Genomic DNA, 17,386 nt, shown 5'->3' with positions numbered 1-17,386 from the left:
GAGTGCGCACACCACCAAAAAAAAAAAAAAAATCCTGATCCTAAATCCTTACACCTCCGCTATAATTGCTCTTAAGAAGCAGAGTGGCGCAGCTTGAACCATACTGTGCGCAAGGTAAGTTCAAAACGTCACAGCATCCTTCAAGCTGAACCAGCCAAGGATGATTTAAAGAAAAAGATCGTAAAAAAATAACAAGTTTCTTAAGAATGCAGGAGGTGTAGGGGAAAAATCGGCGCACCATCTACAGAAGAACCCAAGATCAATGCAAGACTAATTTTTTATTCTCGTTAGTAACAATAACAAATATATGAACCGATGTTCAAGCATAACAAAGATTTAAAAGATAATACATAAGTGGTATACTATACAACTTGTTATACTTTACACAATACAGAAAAAAGGTCAGGTGGTGACGCAATCGGTAAACGATATTATAACTATAACAGCCTACTTTAACCAGTGACCTGCAGTCAAACCAGCTACGCAAAGATTTGAAAGAAAATGACAACACACTATAAATATTAACGGCGAGCGAGCCATATGGTCATGGGCGAGGGGAGAACAACTGATAAAGAACGTGGCCAACGAAAGAAAAGGAAAAAGGACAAACACAACTCTAATTTAACAAGCCACTACAACACAATAAACAAACAAACTTCGTTAAAGTTCCAAGTTACTCACGCCCATGACCACGACTTCGACGTCACCAAGTGCACAAGTGCACACACCAAACGTCAAGGCAGACTGCAGGTAGCGACACCGCTAAGAGCGGGTTTATATACTCGTTAACTAGGGGCGGAGTAAGCACACAGGGGAGAGGGGAAGGAAGAGGGGAACTAGCCCGAACCGTCCAGACTGAACTGGCTTGACCGAGCACACACCAGCGGAGGGGTGGCAAGGAGGGGCAGGGGAGGTGAGAAGGAAGTCACCACACACACAGAGAGCGCAGTCACGTAGCAGCCGGCGGACAGGTGAGACATGCGTAAGCATGTCTCAAGATTGTGTTATCTGCATGAAACCATAATATATTTTCCGTTGATTTTTGCTGTCCAAATTATATACATTTATGTAATGTCTTGTTATTTGTTAATAAATTATAGTTTTTACTTCAGTACGTCTTGTTTTGTAGTTGATTTCGCATAATTTCACCCTATTTTACATTTGCAACACTGTGCTACCAGCTTGCTTTTACCAAAGCCCAATAATGTACCAATTTTATCGTCGACGATTATAAGATTTAACTTAAAAAATATGGTGAGGAAATGGATGAGGAGAAGTGATTTAATCTGTAAAACATTTCACTTTTAGTTTTATGCAGTGTGGTTTAGTATCATTTTGTTCTAAAATTCCCTCGGCGTAACTTTTCCGTAATTAAAGTAATAAAAATCAATTTCGAAAATATTTCTTTCGAAGTAGTCAAATGTGGATAGTGTTTGATTAGGCTAGGTTAGTAACAACACTAGATTGTAGGTTAGGTTAGTATAGCTACATTAAAAATGCTGTAAAATATTTTTAGTGTTTTTCAGGAATTACCAATTTAAGATGTACCAGTTGCCAGAGGGAAATGCTGAAAATTCATTAATTGCACAGAAAGATAGAGGTGGAATAACATACCCGTCTAAGGACGTGCAAAGTATTTGTAAGACGAAAAGACATTTTTTTTCCTCTTTGAATCAGCATATGCATGACATGTCCCCATTGAATAATCATATTGTTTATTTCACAAAAGCAGTTTCTGATAAGTATGTTTGTATAAGGTTCAATTATTTTGCTAAGAATATAATTTAAACTAGTGATTCTGTTCAAATGATGTTTACAAAGACAATTTTGTTTAAGGGTCAATGAGAATTTTTGCAGTCAAACTTCTAGTAGCTATGAATGCATTCTTCCTTTTGAGCTTCAAGTGATCTTGTTATTCCATTCAAGAATAACTGTTTTACCTATTACAAATCAGAAACATAAGTATTTTTTGTATTTATATGCAGTCTTAGTAAGTATTGATTGGTTATTGCTACATAGTATTTATGTGTGTCATCAAGTAAGGGAAACCAAGAAAAAATCTTGACAAAAATAATTAGGTTTCCTAGAAAAAATTTCTATGAACTAATTTTTGCAAATCTATAGTTGAATGGATATGAATATTAGGGAAATTGTGGGTAAATATTGCCCCCTATGAGAACAAAAAATACAAAAATATAATTTTCGATTTAAATATATCTTCACTAGCATTTTATAATCCTCACTGATCTCAAAGAAGCTTAAGGCACACATTCAAGGCTAAAATTGTGGGATGAAAAATAATTAAAACGTAGACAGTATAAATATATAACACTTGGAATCGCTATAGTAAAAAAAATTTGCAAATGTAATCACTGCAACATTGCTGCAGGTAGGCATGTGTGCCCTCTGTTATTACTGTTACTTTACAGTACTGGCTCCTAAAGTGAAATATTCGTGCAAAGGACTAATTTAGCTCTGAAGAAACTACTGGTATGTTTACTATTGCGTGGCCACTGCAATAAATAAATAAATATATAAATAAAATGCAAAAGTTGTAGCATGTACAAGTTAATATAGGCGAGTGGGCTCGTGACAGCTAATCCATCCATACACATAGGCCTAATAATTATGACGAGAATTTAAATATCAGTTAATTTGTTAATTTCGTTTACAGTAACATGTAGGTAATAAGCTAATATCTTTAACATTGTAATAGTCCGATAAATGAAATGACGAAAAAAAACCTTCTTTAAGCACAAATAATGTAAACAATGGTACTATAATGTTATTGACACAACATACTGCCTAAATAACATCAATGCACCCTACCTGAATGCTGTTAAGTAAGCAATAAATTAATTTTATAACCCATTTCGTCATTACATTGCCGTCGTCCGGGGTCTCGGGCTCGAGTCCCGGTGTGGCTCCTAGTGGGAAAAGGCGGTTCTTGATCTGTGTTGTCCGGGTGGGCGCCAGACTAGCTCGTTTCTAGTCGTGAATTTGGGGTCGTGGATGTATGTGCCCCTGCGTGGCCCACTACCCACACAGCACAAGGCTATCCTATGGATGTCCGCAGGATATCCTGCACGGATTTTCTGGATATCCATAGGATATCCTGAGATCTCCAATGGATATTTGTGGGATGTCCTTTGGTAGTCCCAATGTCCACTTTGTGGATATCCCCCCGACGTCCGTGTCGGACATCCCCCAGACATCCGTGTAGGACATCCCCCCGACGTCCGTGTCAGATATCCCCCCGACATCCGTGTCGGACATCTCCCCGACATCCGTGTCGGACATCCCCCGGACATCCGTGTAGGACATCCGTGTAAGACATCCCCCCGACGTCCGTGTAGGTCATCCCCCCGACATCCGTGTCGGATATCATATGGACACCACCCGGACGCTCGTGATGTATATCCCACGGACGTCTGGGACTGACATTCCCAGACATCAGTGGAGAACTTTGTCAGTTGTCTGCACGGCAGCAATTTTTTGGTTATCCATAAAGGGTATCTTCTCACTGGATGTCACCTACAAATTACCTGAAAATGATGGGTAATTATCTTACAGGTTCCTCTAGATACACAACTGTAAATTTCCTAGATCTTTATGGAAAATTAGTTTTCTTGACTATACCTGTGTTGCTGTCTAAATCTGTACTGTACATTAATTTACTTCTCTTATTATATTAATATCATAGTTATAACAATATTGTTATACTTTTAACAGTTCTTCCATTTGGCTTTACATGCATACACAGGTTTACATTATTAATAGAAATTACATGCCACCAAGATGACACACCTTAAATCGGTAATCAAAATATTCTATCATCCGTTTCAATAAAAGTAGTGTCTTACTTGTTTTGATGTTGCAATTAGGATCTATTTTCATTCATCATTTCATATGTGTCAGCCATGCATAGTAAAATAATTAAAAAGAACTCTAGGTTAGTCATTAGCAACACTTGTTTCCCAAATAAAAGCTATGGGTTCACAATTAGTCCTCAAAGAATGTTTTTTTTTCTTTTCAAAATCACAATTTTCAATTCATTTCTGGGTGTTTCGGATAACATTCAGTATAACTGAAGAAATATGTCAAACATTTCATTGTAGACATTACATGTCTGCATTTCAAGTGATTATCACCTAAAAGTTTTAGCATTAAGCTAATCAATCATTTAAAATCTGTCAGAGGAAGGGCCATTTTCAATTTTTCAACACATCCATTACCAACATATACATTTCTTTGACAAACAATTGTTTAATAATCATTTACCACATCTATTATGTGCAACTGGCATAACTCTGTCTAACTTGCATTATGAACGTAACGTAGATATGACCATAGGTGGTTTTAAGGGGGGGGGGGGGGGGGGGCTTGTGCCCCCTACCCCCAGAACCTTAAAAAATTGCAAGGAGTTTAATACAGTCCCGCTAAAATGACGTTCGTTTCGACCCATGTGACCCCCCCCCCACGGCAGATAATTAAAAATCTTAGATCCACCACTGGATATGACTTAATTACAATTAAAAGATTTAGACTTTACCTTATTAGTTTTTGCGTATTAAGAAAAAATTTTTTTGTGAAAAAGATATTTGTTTTACTTTTAAATAAATATTTGTGTTATCTGAATTGTTGTCACTAGTTAAAAGCAGTACTTGAGGATGGTTTACAAGGTGTTTGAAATGCATTTTTTATTTTTTAAATGGCCAAATGTAGTATGTAAAGGGCACACAATTAATTACATTTTACACCAAGGAACAGCATTCTACTAATTCCAGGCCTCACAAAATTTAGAATCATACAAACACTTAAGTAGACTGATTACAATACAAAAAACTGGTTAGGAAATCTTATTTTTTTCAAGAAATAAAACTTTATATACAGTATTTGTATGGAAAAGTATTTATTTGTGAATTAATAATAAACAATTCAAGGCAATGCTGGTTCTTGCAGCAGCTTAAACGTCTGGATTCTCCTGGAACACAAAATAATACCAAATGCATGACACTTTTAAAGCCAGTGCTTTTTAACTGAAAAACCCCATACACCTCTCCAAATGTATACACAAAAAAAACTTAAGTTTTACGTAGATATTGCATTCTAGCATTTGCAATTATTCGATATGGTACACCAAATCATAACTGTCAAAATCGGAAATGTATAACCTCTTTTCAAGAAAATACATTTATACATAATTATATATATATTATATATATACACACACACAGGATGTAACTCAATAATGCTTAAAACAATTTTTCATGTTGTTGGGGAGGTTTACACGAGTAAAATGATGCAGCACACTTTGGGTCGCAACAGGTGTCAAATAAATTATAATCAACACAAGTTGTGTACCCTGATGTTCACAACCTTAGTTGAAGTGGTGACAACTGTCGCTGTGTCAGCATTTCAAATTGGGTGAGTCAATCGGATCCGGTGAACTTTCGAATGTCTAAGAAAATGGGCTACTTACAGCTGTAAAATCTTTCCTTTCAGTTGTTCATGGTCTATTGCTTCTGCTACAGCAGCTTAAATTAGGTATCATCAAGACATGTGACTTACTGCCCCTGCTCTACTTAAAAGCAAAACATTGAATCAATTACACTCCTCTTTAGAAATATGCTTGATATAATAATTATACTGAAGGAACTCAACACCCTTATTGTTATTAGCATAAACATATAAAATGACCCACATCACAAACAGCCAGATCTGTGTGCAGATAAAAAGAGAAGTTGACAGAAAAATAAAAACACACAGCCCATTACTAATATCACATTTAATAAGTGACATCTCTAGTGAAAACTCAACTCCAATTGTTTAATAGCCTAAAAGCATACTCTCTGACCTGTAAGATAACGTCACTCATAGTGACATTTAGCGTTAAGTGATTTGCAAAATGTCTCTGAAGGCAGTTTTTTTATTTATAGGCAACCTCCTCAAACTTATTTATTTGCCAGGTGTTTCTATTCAAACTCCGCTCACAGCTTGCACAGAGAAAAAAAAAATCCTGGTTAACATGGTGGGAAGCAACCTTTGTAACTACATCCTACTTGTCTGAAGGCTCAGCAGTAAATAACTTTGTTGGTGCTCGAATTGCATTCGAAAGAGAAAGGAGGGGTGAGAAGATTTTTTTTTATGGAAGCTTTAAAAATGACTACCGTCAGTTGGGGTAACATTGGCCCTTTGAGGGTTACTTTGACCCAAGACAAAAAAAAAAAAAAACAATGTTACAACTCTTCAAAATATTTTTTAGATGTGGTGATACATATGTTACATATGTATCACCACATCTAATAAATATTTTGAAGAGTTGTAACATGGTTTAACATGTTTTTTGTCTTGGGTCAAAGTTACCCTCAAAGGGCAAATGTTACCCCAACTGACCGTACCCTAATAAAACATCTTACAAAAAAGAAAATTGTTACCTTTAACATTGTGTTAAAAATAAATGATTGAATAAAAATCAAAATTAAGTTTCTCTTACACAATTACAGATGTTCTTTGAATATTTACAGCAAATTTAATCAATAACAAATTTGCTAATTCACATGGTTGTGACGCCACTCCCGCTGCCTGGTTTTAGCTTTTTAATTAATTATTAGTATTGTAAAATATCTCAGGGTTTTTAACGGGGGTTCGGCCTCGTGGCTGCAGGCAGGAGTGCGTCTCGGAGTTTGAAAATTACGTTCAGAAATTACCTGGGCTGTTTAGGCCACCCAGGACGCCTTGAAAATAATTAATAAACAGATTATCAGAACACTGCACTTTATTCAACGTCGATACACTGGATGGTCCTGTTACTGGCCGCGTCCGTTGTCGTACCGCTGTGACACACGTAAACGCCGGCGAATAATACGCGCGACCAGGATAGATTGCAAAGTGAATCAACGGGTTGAAGCTGTGGCTACGTGTCTCTGAGTAAGATTCAGCATACAGTCACGGAGTTGTGGTTGCAACAAATTATATAGAAAAGTAAACGAATAGCGGAGTCCCTGTGATTAGGGTGGTTTGCAGTCTAACCTGCGACAAAACTAAAGTCTCGAAAAATTACGTGATCACGTCAGAGTGCGACGTATACGTAAAACTTCAATGAATGGCAAGATAGTCACTTGAACACACGTTACAAAATGCAGTAAAATATAAAGACAGCTACAATACGAAAGTTAGTCAGTATTTCACAAGATTCTCGACGATAACAATTAATTGGCTACTGGAGCCGAAAACTGCGTGCCAATATTACGCGGTCCTTAAACTGGACATGGCCTTACGTATTACGTTAAAAATCCCTATAGGGAATAAAATATTAAGTTAAGTGTCGCACGAAGTATCGTGCGACTTAAGTGGGGTCGGCGCCGAGCTAATTGAAAGGTTTGTAGAAACTTACACTATTGCTGAAATATTGAAGAGAAACTAGAAGTGCTGGCCCGACGTTCGCGGAGCGTCCGACCCCTGAGAGCCCCTGTTGAAGACTGAGCGCGAGACCGCCCGGCGGCCTCGCGCCTGAACGCGTGGAACGCGGGAAAACCGACCCGACCAGTTTTGGACTTAGAAACAAATTATACAACATATGCTTATAAGACAATTAGACATAATTACCCTTACATGAACCCTTCTTTTAAATTGTTATTAATTTGGTTGTCCTAATTAACAAAATAATCAAGTGTTTAATTAGGCGCATTGCCACACCCGGCCGGGCGCTCTCGTCATCGCGGCGTTCGTTGCGGTGCACTTTCTTACACTTTGTGAAGATCACGCTCGGGCGTGTTCGCCGCACTTCGGAGCCAGTGTTGCTGTGGCATAACGACCTTTGCGGACCAGAGGGAGCACCGGCGGTTGGCGTCAGTTGTAATGACACATTTTCTGTCTTTTACCATTAAGAAAACCCAGAAAGGGGCTGCAATGTGTGTCAAGAGGCGTTAAATCAAGCAAAACTAGTGCGTATTGTCTTTTCTGGACCAATAACAATGTACAGGATGTGTCATGAGAGAGAGAGCGACTGCTGTTAATAACCTCAGCGAAGAAGGGCCTTGATTTTGTTATATATGCTACCTCCATTCTGCAGAACGGGGTGAGAATAGTTGTAAACAGTGGACCTAACTTTAATATACACATGAGCCATTCAATTCAGTATGGCACATCATCATATTTATTGGCAAAAACCATTCATTAAGTAAACTAATCATAGATTTTCATAATTACAAGACTACACAAGTAAATTCACTCCTAAAATCAACACAACTGTCAAGATAATATGTTTCTTAAAGTTTCCTACAAAAGTAAATAATAAAATATTTGAGCTGGAATTCTTATGAAATATGTTAGTTTGCTTAAACAACTTTCCAGTATAACTGAATGTCATGCAGCACCTTTAGCGCTAATGTAGGATACATTTCAACATACAAATGTTCTTAATATTACAAATAAAAAAAAAGTTGGCTATCAGAAGTGAAGAAAATTTGTAGGTAAGAACTATTGTAATCACATGCAGGATGATGGAGTTTTGTAGGGGCTTGTATTAATTTTGTGTAATCAATTTATGTTTACCACATACGGTGTTGACAAAAATTTCCATAAAGCCACAGAATTAGTTAACAATCTGATAATCATGATAAACGTATTGGTTCATTTGAATTATGGCCTATCACAAACAATCAAGTGACATAATTATCCAATAAAAAAAATTGATACTCGTAAACAAGAAACAAATATGAACGCCACATGAATGCACTGGTATTGTGATGAGATTTAAAAATTCGATATATACTAAAGTATTTGGAATTTCTTACCTCCGCCGCTTTAAATGAAAAGAGGAAGTTAAACAGCATCTAATAAAAGTACTTTCGGATTTTTAACATTTTTTCCCGCAAATACCGCCCAACTACATATTTACCATAATTTCTACAAAATGCTCCAATTCTTTTTTCAGTCGAAAATGAAAGTAGCATCCTGGACTGATTTGTTTAATTTCATTATGCTTAGGTGTTCCCAAAAAGCTTCGTGCATGTGATGGCAATTCAGCATGACATGAATGATTTTACAATATTTTTAGCAAAGCTGATAATGCAACATGGCTTATATTATTTTCAAGTGCCCAGTTAGCAATGTTGTGGTTCATTCAGTCACTTCAGTGCCCAAGTTAGGGGTTTTACAAATACCTTCCGGAGTAATTTTTGGAAGCAAAATATTCAAATCTGGTGAATAGCAAGCTTCATCTTTCCGCAGTATTACAGTAATTTACTTCATGTACTATAAAGTCAAATACCATAATACAGACGTAAAAAATTAACAAAATTGTATCACCACGTGCAGACTTGGCTACTGTACAATATATTTACGCACCTTACAAAACCCTAATGAATTGCAGCAGATGGATATTCAATCTTCAATTAATTTTTTTTAATACATTTGTGTTATTACTTTACTGCAATCTGCTCTAGATACGATGATACAAACCAATCTTTAAAATAACACAACAATATTTAGCTACCATCATTCAAGACCATCAAGACAAAGACTATATCAAGAATCACAATAAAAGAAAACAAAAGAACGGTGCAATCTGAGCCACAGAATATCCTCCATGGATATCTGTGGGATATACCTTGTGGACAAACATTTGGAAGGATAAAATTTCAAAAATACAAATTACAGCAATAATGAGATTTTACTTATGAAATACTTAATTAAATAATTTCCATAAAGTAATAACAAAATATTTACCCTTCAAAAACAATACCTTATGAATATCTGTAACAGATTTGTTATGGATATCCATAGAATATCCACAGGCTGTCACGAATGTCCGGCACATATAGTGGACATTTCGGACATGATAAGGATATCCGTAGGATATCCTGTGCTGTGTGGGTAGGGCCGGCGGCGGTGTTGCGTGAGATGATTTTAAATAAGAGACGTGGAGTTGAGGTGGTGGTGTCGTACCTTTTATTCAGAGGAGCGAGTCGTACACGATACAACACTCTACAGAGGTCCCCGGGGGGTTTTTACTTGTTATTCCGTGGCGCCTTATTGTTTGTGTTCCGCGTTACGTGGCCTCGGATGCTGTTATGTCTCAGACGTCTCACTGGGTACGTAGGTAACGTAATTTCGTAACACAAAGGCGGGACAGAAAATACACTGAATTAAGGGGGCGCGTACAGGTTACGTGGCACTCGTTACTCGGGTAACGTAAGTTAGCAATACAAAATACGGGATACAAAAATACACTGAATTAAGGTGGTGCGCACAAGTTACGTGGCACTCGTTATTCGGGTAACGTACGTTAGCAATACAAAACACGGGATACAAAAATACACTGGATTAAGGGGGCGCGCACAAGTTACGTGGCACTCGTTACTCGGGTAACGTAAGTTAGCAGTACAAAATACGGGATACAAAAATACACTGAATTAAGGGGCGGGCGATTGGAGACGGCCAATCCCGTATGCAAATGTCTCGGCGCGGGTGTTGTGCCCACCGTGGTGAAACACGCACCGCAATTAAGTTTGTCCAAGTTCCCTTGCGGGTTTGTGGTCAGCGCCGTGCGCGTGACCTTAAACAAAGTTCTGTACGTTGCGGGAGACGGTCCGTGCCGTATGCTGAAGAGCAGCCCCGTTGACCAAGTGTGGTGCGGGGTGTCCTTAAGTTGATGCGGCCGGATTAGGTCCGGGACCGAAAAAAGGGACCGGGTACTCACGGAGAGGTTAAGTAATAAAAGGGGTTTGGTTAATTAGTGGCTATAGTTACCGGACGTTACTTTCAATGTAGACAAAGGATGTTGCCTCTCCGTGGGACGTAGGTCCGCCCCGGTCCATGAGCTGCGCTGAACTGCCGAACTGGCATGGCGTCTGAGGGAGGCTCGGCCTCTCTCGCGCCAGGCGTGACCTCATTACGCTAGACTCCAAACGGGTGTGTCTGGAAGAGATTTTATTGTCGCTAAAATCCTAATTTAATGTTTTAGGAGGAATGGGTACGGTTCTTCTCTTGTCTACTCAGGTTTCCGCGGCTTTGTCTTTGATTGCTGTTCGGGTCGCCTGACTCGGGTGGGCCATGGCCAGGGGTGTGTTCCGTTAGCGGGAGCGTATACTGGCGGGTGCAGGTCGGGCTCTGGGGTGGTCGTCGGCCAGACGACGTCAAACGCCCCCCCCCTGTGAAGCCCGACCTTGCGCCGCTTATGGTCCCGCTAACATGGGGCCACCCCTAGCTCCGGCCGCTCCATCCCGGCGTGGTTCGCGGCTCAGCAGCTGGTTGGCTCCGCGTACTGGACCTGGTGATCAAGGCCGACTGGGCCAACGTGCGCGCCGCCCCGGTTGCCGTCGTGGCAGGCGTGCCGGGGGCGGCGTCGTGGCGTCTGGGTGGGGTCAGCGGCTGCTAGGGTCAGCGCACTGGACCTGGTGAACGTGGCCGACTGGGCCAACGTGCGCGCCGTCCCGGTTGCCGTCGTGGCAGGCGTGCCGGGGGCGGCGTCGTGGCGTCTGGGTGGGGTCAGCGGCTGATAGGGTCAGCGCACTGGACCTGGTGAACGTGGCCGACTGGGCCAACGTGCGCGCCGCCCCGGTTGCCGTCGTGGCAGGCGTGCCGGGGGCGGCGTCGTGGCGTCTGGGTGGGGTCAGCGGCTGATAGGGTCAACGCACTGGACCTGGTGAACGTGGCCGACTGGGCCAACGTGCGCGCCGCCCCGGTTGCCGTCGTGGCAGGCGTGCCGGGGGCGGCGTCGTGGCGCCTCCTAGCTCCGGCAACAGCTCCACCCGGGTGGTGCTCGCGGTGGCCACAGTTGGTAGGGCCCGAGCACCTGTCCCGGGTCGTCCCACGCCGAACATCCGGGGGTTGACTCGTCGAGGTAGCCTTGTGGCTGACAGGCCCTGCGCCCTGTTCCCAGGTCGAAGTCGGCCAGGCGAACTGGAGGTCTGTGGGCCCGTCGGGGTCGTTCTGCGGGCTCGCTGGCGGGTTCGCTTGTCCCCAGTCGATGTCCCGGTCCGCGGAGGTCCTCCTTCGGCGGCGGTTGACAGTTCGTGGACTGGTACGGAGTCCGTTCCCGTTCGGGTATGGCGGCTGATGCTGAGGCGGCGATCTCCGGGTCGGTCTCTCCGGGTTGCGTGACGATCGGCGTTGGCCCGTCGTCGTTGCCCGCATCGGATTGACCTATGCTGTGCGACAGCTCGGCGATCTCCACGGCCTCTGCTTCATCGCCCCGTGGGTAGCATTGCGGTGGGAGGCTCTCGTACACCCCGCTTCCCTCCCAGGGTACCACTGCCGTCTCTGGTGCGTTCTCGTGGACCTCTTCTGGTTCGTCTGGCACGTCGTGGGCGGGGTCGCCCCCGGTGTCCCCCGTGGCCATGCTAAGGGCATAATCGTCGAGGTACGTGGGCGGGCGCCGCCACCGCCGTGGTCGTGGCCTCGCCTCGTCGTCTGACGCGGCCTCTGCGGGTGATGTCCCGGGCGTGTATGCAAGTTCGTCGCGGGGCCTGTTGGACGTGGTGTTCGTGAACACTAGGGTGCGGTATGGGCGCGGTTCGGGTCGGCTCCTAGCGGGGGTCGCTTCTGGCGAGTTGTCCTCCTCCTGGACGGCGTCGCTCTCCGGCGTACGGCGTCCGTTGTCGTCCGGAGTGGGGGGTCCTGCGTCCCCGTCTGGGTTCCTCTCCCCAGGCAGGGCGGTGAGCCGGATGTCGTCCCTGTGCACCTTTTTCAGGCGCCGTCCCTCCGTGCAGACTAAGTACGTCGTCCTGCCTAGTCGTCGCCGTACTGTGTATGGCCCGCCCCAGCGCGGGGCCAGGCCCGCGCAATAGTTGCGGGGTGCGGCTGAAAGTGGGTGTAGTCGCGCGAACACCTGTTCGCCGACCTGCACGGCGGGTGGAGGATGATCTGTGATTGGGGTGATCCGGTTGGCGTACCTCTCCTGCCTACGTCTTGCCTCGTCGTGCAGAGTCACCCGTCGTTGGTCGCGTTCCTCCGTCGTCTCGTCGGGGTGTGGAGTGCCGTGTGTGGCCCATTCTCCCGGTAAGGGCAGGTTGTGACCCTGTATCATTTCGGCCGGTGTGCGGCCGGTTGCGGCGTTGGTGCGGCGTCGTACACAGAAGAGGGCGTCAGCCACGTGCAGGTCCCACTGCGTGTGGTCTGCCCCCAGCCGGATCCGGAGCTGTGCCTTCAGTTCCTGGTTCCGGCGCTCTGTCGGGTTCGCTCTCGGGTGGTAGGCGGGCGTCGTGTGGTGCTCGATCTGGTGTTCGTCGCACCAGCCCTTCCAATGTCGCCCCAGGAACTGACTGGCGTTGTCCGTCAACACCGACTGGGGGTATCCCCAACGGGACAGGAATTCCCTGGTCAGCAGGCTGATGATGGTAGGTGTGCGCACGTTCCCGCATGGATACGCCTCCGTCCACCGCGTGAAGAGGTCCGTCACGACGAGGAGGAAGCGTTTGCCGCGCGGCGTGCGGGGGTAGGGGCCCATTACGTCTAAGGCTATCGTTTGGAAGGCAGTGGTGGGTTCCCTGGGTCGCTGTTGCTCCTCGCCGTCACGCCGCCTCGCTTTCCTCGCCTGACAGACCTCGCATTCGCGCACGTACGTACGTACGTCGTACGTGACGCGGGGCCAGTGGTAGTGCCGGGTGACTTCTCGTCGTGTCTGATCGGTCCCCGGGTGTCCAGCGAGGTCGTGGTCGTGGAAGAACCGAAGGACCGCTTCTCGGGCTTCCGTCGGGACGTAGGTCCTCCAGTCTTCCTGGTGTCCGGGTGTGTGAGTCTGAATCAGGCCGTCTTGCACGCGCCACGCCTCGTGTCCGGCGGTCGCTTGCTGGCGGCGTCTTGCCGCGTCTATTGACGTTTCCTGTGCTCGACGTACCCGGTCCTGGACGTCGGCCACGGTGTTGGGTGGGTCTTCGTCCCCGTCCGCGTCGGCCGTGATTCGCGCGCATGCCGAGTCGTGCGATGCGTGTCCGTGTGGTGTGTCCGGGGGTAGAATCTCCTCCCAGTCGTCCTCGTCCGTCAGCTCTGTTCGGTCGTCGGGTTCCCGCGACAGTAAGTCGGGGAGCTGGTTCTCCGTGCCGGGAACGTGCTCGACGTCGAAGTCGAACGACTGGAGGAATAGCGCCCATCGTATGAGTTTGCCTTTCCGCCCCTGCATCGTACGCAGCCAGGTGAGGCAGCTGTTGTCCGTCCTCAGTGTGAAGCACTTCCCCTCCAGGTGGGGTCGGTACTTTTTTATGGCCCAGACTACGGCTAGGCACTCTTGCTCGTTGCTGTGATACCGGCGTTCGGCCGGTCCGAGCTTCGCGCTAGCGTAGTCGATGACCTCGCGGACCCCGTTCGGGTCCGTGTGAAAAAGCACCGCGCCCACACCGAGTGCGCTGGCGTCGGTCTGAAGGTAGAGGCGGCGTCCGGGGTCTACTCGTGTGAGGGTGTGACAGCGAGTGAAGGCGGCTTTTATTTCTTCGAAGGCGCGTTGCGCGGGTTCGCCCCAATGGTACTGTGCCCGTGGTGACAGGAGGTCGGTCAGTGGTGCGATGGTACGGGAGAAGTCGGGGATGTACCCCCTGAGCCAGTTCACTAGGCCGATAAACCGTTGGAGTTGCTTCCTCGTCCGCGGTGGTGCCGCTTCAGCGATCTTGCGCAAGTGAACGGGTTGGGGTCGGTTGCCAGCCGCGCTTACTAGGTGGCCCAGGAATTCGACCTCCTGGGTCCCGATATGACACTTGTGGTGTGCGGCCGTGAGATGGTGTGTGGCCAAGCGTTCTAGGACCAGCGCCAGGTGTCTGGCGTGGTCCTCCCACGTCTCGGAGAAGACGATCACGTCGTCGAGGTACGCGATCGCAAACCGGCCCAGGTACCCCTCCAACACTCGGGTCATCATTCCCTGGAACGTGGCCGGTGCGCACTTTAGCCCAAAAGGCATGGCGCGAAATTGAAACTTCCGCCCGTCTGGTATCGTGAACGCGGTTTTCCCCCTGTCTTCCGCCCGTATGGGCACTTGCCAGTACCCAGCCTTCAGGTCGAGCGTACTGAAGACTTTCGCGCGGCCGAGTCCGGCTACGGCGGCGTCGACGCTGATTTGAGGTGGGGGTGAGCTAATCGTGATCGCGTTTAGCGGCCGAAAATCGACGCAGAAGCGTAGCGAACCGTCTTTCTTTGGGGCTAATACGACGCAAGCATTGTAATGACTGTTGGACGGCTCGACTACCCCGTCGCGAAGCATGTCCGCCACTTGCTCCCGGATGGCCCTCTGCTCCCGGAACCCGTAGCCTCTCGGGGCCTCGTGTACTGGGTTGTCGTGGGTGGTCGGGATGTGGTGTTCGGTGATGGTGGTGCGTTTCAGTGGGTCGGCTACCGCGAAGACGTCCTGCCTTTCTGCCAACACGCGTTCCACTGCTGCTCGGTACTCGTGGGGGACGTTGTGGCGGAACTGGTCTAAGGTTACTTTCTCCCCCTGACTCTCGGGGGTAGTGCCTATGGCGTACACCGTGAGCCGCTCGCGGGTGCCAATGTAAACTCGTCTGGGTTTCATTTCGATCACCGCATCTTGTCTCGCTAACCATGGTTGGCCTAGTACTATCCCTTCGTGTAAGTCCTCTACCACTAGGGCAGTTACCGTGGTGACGTCGTCCCGAATGCGTACCTCGAGTTCGGCTTGCCCCACTGTCCTTCCCGGTTGCGTGCTGGTTGCTAACCGTAACTCGGCTTGGTGGGGCTGCAGCGCGCCGGGGGGTACCAGGTGGGGGGCCACGAACACGTGGCTCGCGCCCGTGTCTACCAGGGCCGCCGTGGGTTGCCCGTTGACTTCCACTGGGATACGGAGTAGGCCGTCGCGAGGGCGGACTAGCTGGTTTATCTGCGGTGTGGCTGCTTCCGCGGCGGGTGTGGGTTGGCTCGGGTTACTCGGAGGCGCGGGTTTTACCGCCATGCCCCCGGGTGGGCGTTTCCCGACGTGTTGGTGAAGGGTGGTGTTTGCCGGCGTGGGCAGTCGACATGCCAGTGGCGGGTACCTGCGGGGCAGCCCAACTGGCATCGCGGTAGTGGGGGTTCCTGCTGTGTCGATGACCCATCGGGCCTACCAGGTGGTGGTGCGTCCTCGATGGCTCGTCGCGGGCGGTCGGGTGGGTAGCCCCCTGCTTCCCGGTTCTGGACGCTGGCTATTCTCTGACCCATTGGGCGTCTGGCCAGGTCCCGGTCGGTGTTCGGGGGGTCGTAGTGTCGCAGTCCCCGGATGTTCCGTTCCGTGTCTATGGCTTGTCGGACGTAATCCTCGACTTCCTCTGCGCGGTAACACCGCATGAACGGTTGCAGTTCATTGTGTAGGAGGGTGGTAATGGTTGCGAGCGCAGTGGCTGGCGCGGCGCCGGGTGCTACTCGATTGAACAGTTGCATTTTCTTGGCCAGAAACTGCTCGACGGGTTCGCCGTCGCGTTGGCGTTCGCCATAGAACTGTGTCGTGCATTGGACCAGTGCGTGTTCCGTGTCAAATCGGCGGTTGAATGACGTGGCAAACTCCTCCCAGGGCATGCCAAAGCGTCCCCAGATGTTCCACCATTGGCGGGCGGTCCCCTTCAGCTGTTCGCTCGCTCGCCCCGACCATTCATCGGTCGGTATTCCGGACCGTGCCAGTCTAACCTCGCAGTGTGTTAGGAAGTCTCTGGGTACTTCGTGCCCTATTCCGCTGAACTCGGGTAGTGCTAACTTCCCTGTGTAGCACGGGTTGCGTGTATGCATCCACGTGTTTGGTCCGGTGATTGCGCTTGGTGGTGGGATGTATTTGGGTGCCAGATTGGTCCGGGCACTCGTGAGGCCCATAGTCGGTAGTATGCCTCCCAGTGTGACGTTAGCTTGTGCCTCCGTCTTAAGCGGTGCCCATGACCACGGTAATTGGGTGTGCGGCTCGCCGAGTAACGTCTCGCTCCAGGGCTTGCCCCAGGTCTGTTCGGTGACGTTGTCCCGGGTGTTCGCGCATTGGCATGTCCTGTACCACGGCAGTGATCCCGTCAATAGGATTATTTCCCTTGGTAATAGGCAACGCGTGCACACGAGGTCTGTAGGTGGTGCCTGCATGTTGAGCTGTATGTTGTACGTTCAAGTTCGCCGTCTGTGACCGGCTGTTCGTAGTCTGGGCGCGTGTTGTAGCGCGCGGGTTTGAGATCGGCGGCGGGCAGGTGCCCGGACAGCCGCACAAAGAGGAGGGGAAAACGGTCCGCGCGGAGTGGGGGTATCGGGATGGTTGCCCGAAGCGGAGAGCGTGAAGCGGGGTGACGAGGTGGGGGTAGGTGCCCGGACAGCCGCACAAAGAGGAGGCGAAAACGGTCAGCGCGGAGTGGGGGTGGTGACGTCGCTCCGTTGCTCGCCTCGCCGTGATGACGTGCGGGGGTGGGGGTGGTTGGAGTGTCCTTTGTCCGCTCGC

The 17,386-nt window shown here is 47.7% G+C and overlaps 1 long non-coding RNA gene across 1 annotated transcript; it reads right to left on the bottom strand.

Moving 5' to 3' along the window:
- Window positions 1-4,895: 4,895 nt before the first annotated feature.
- LOC134546191 (uncharacterized) lies at window positions 4,896-9,595 on the bottom strand. Its single transcript, XR_010079094.1, has 2 exons — window positions 9,352-9,595; window positions 4,896-4,984 (listed from the first exon to the last, which is right to left on the bottom strand). It is a non-coding gene; the product is annotated as an uncharacterized LOC134546191 (long non-coding RNA).
- Window positions 9,596-17,386: the final 7,791 nt, after the last annotated feature.

The sequence above is a fragment of the Bacillus rossius genome, chromosome 1, assembly GCF_032445375.1.
Source record: "Bacillus rossius redtenbacheri isolate Brsri chromosome 1, Brsri_v3, whole genome shotgun sequence".
Lineage (NCBI taxonomy): Eukaryota > Metazoa > Arthropoda > Insecta > Phasmatodea > Bacillidae > Bacillus > Bacillus rossius.
This window is presented reverse-complemented; position numbering and strand designations above follow the sequence as displayed.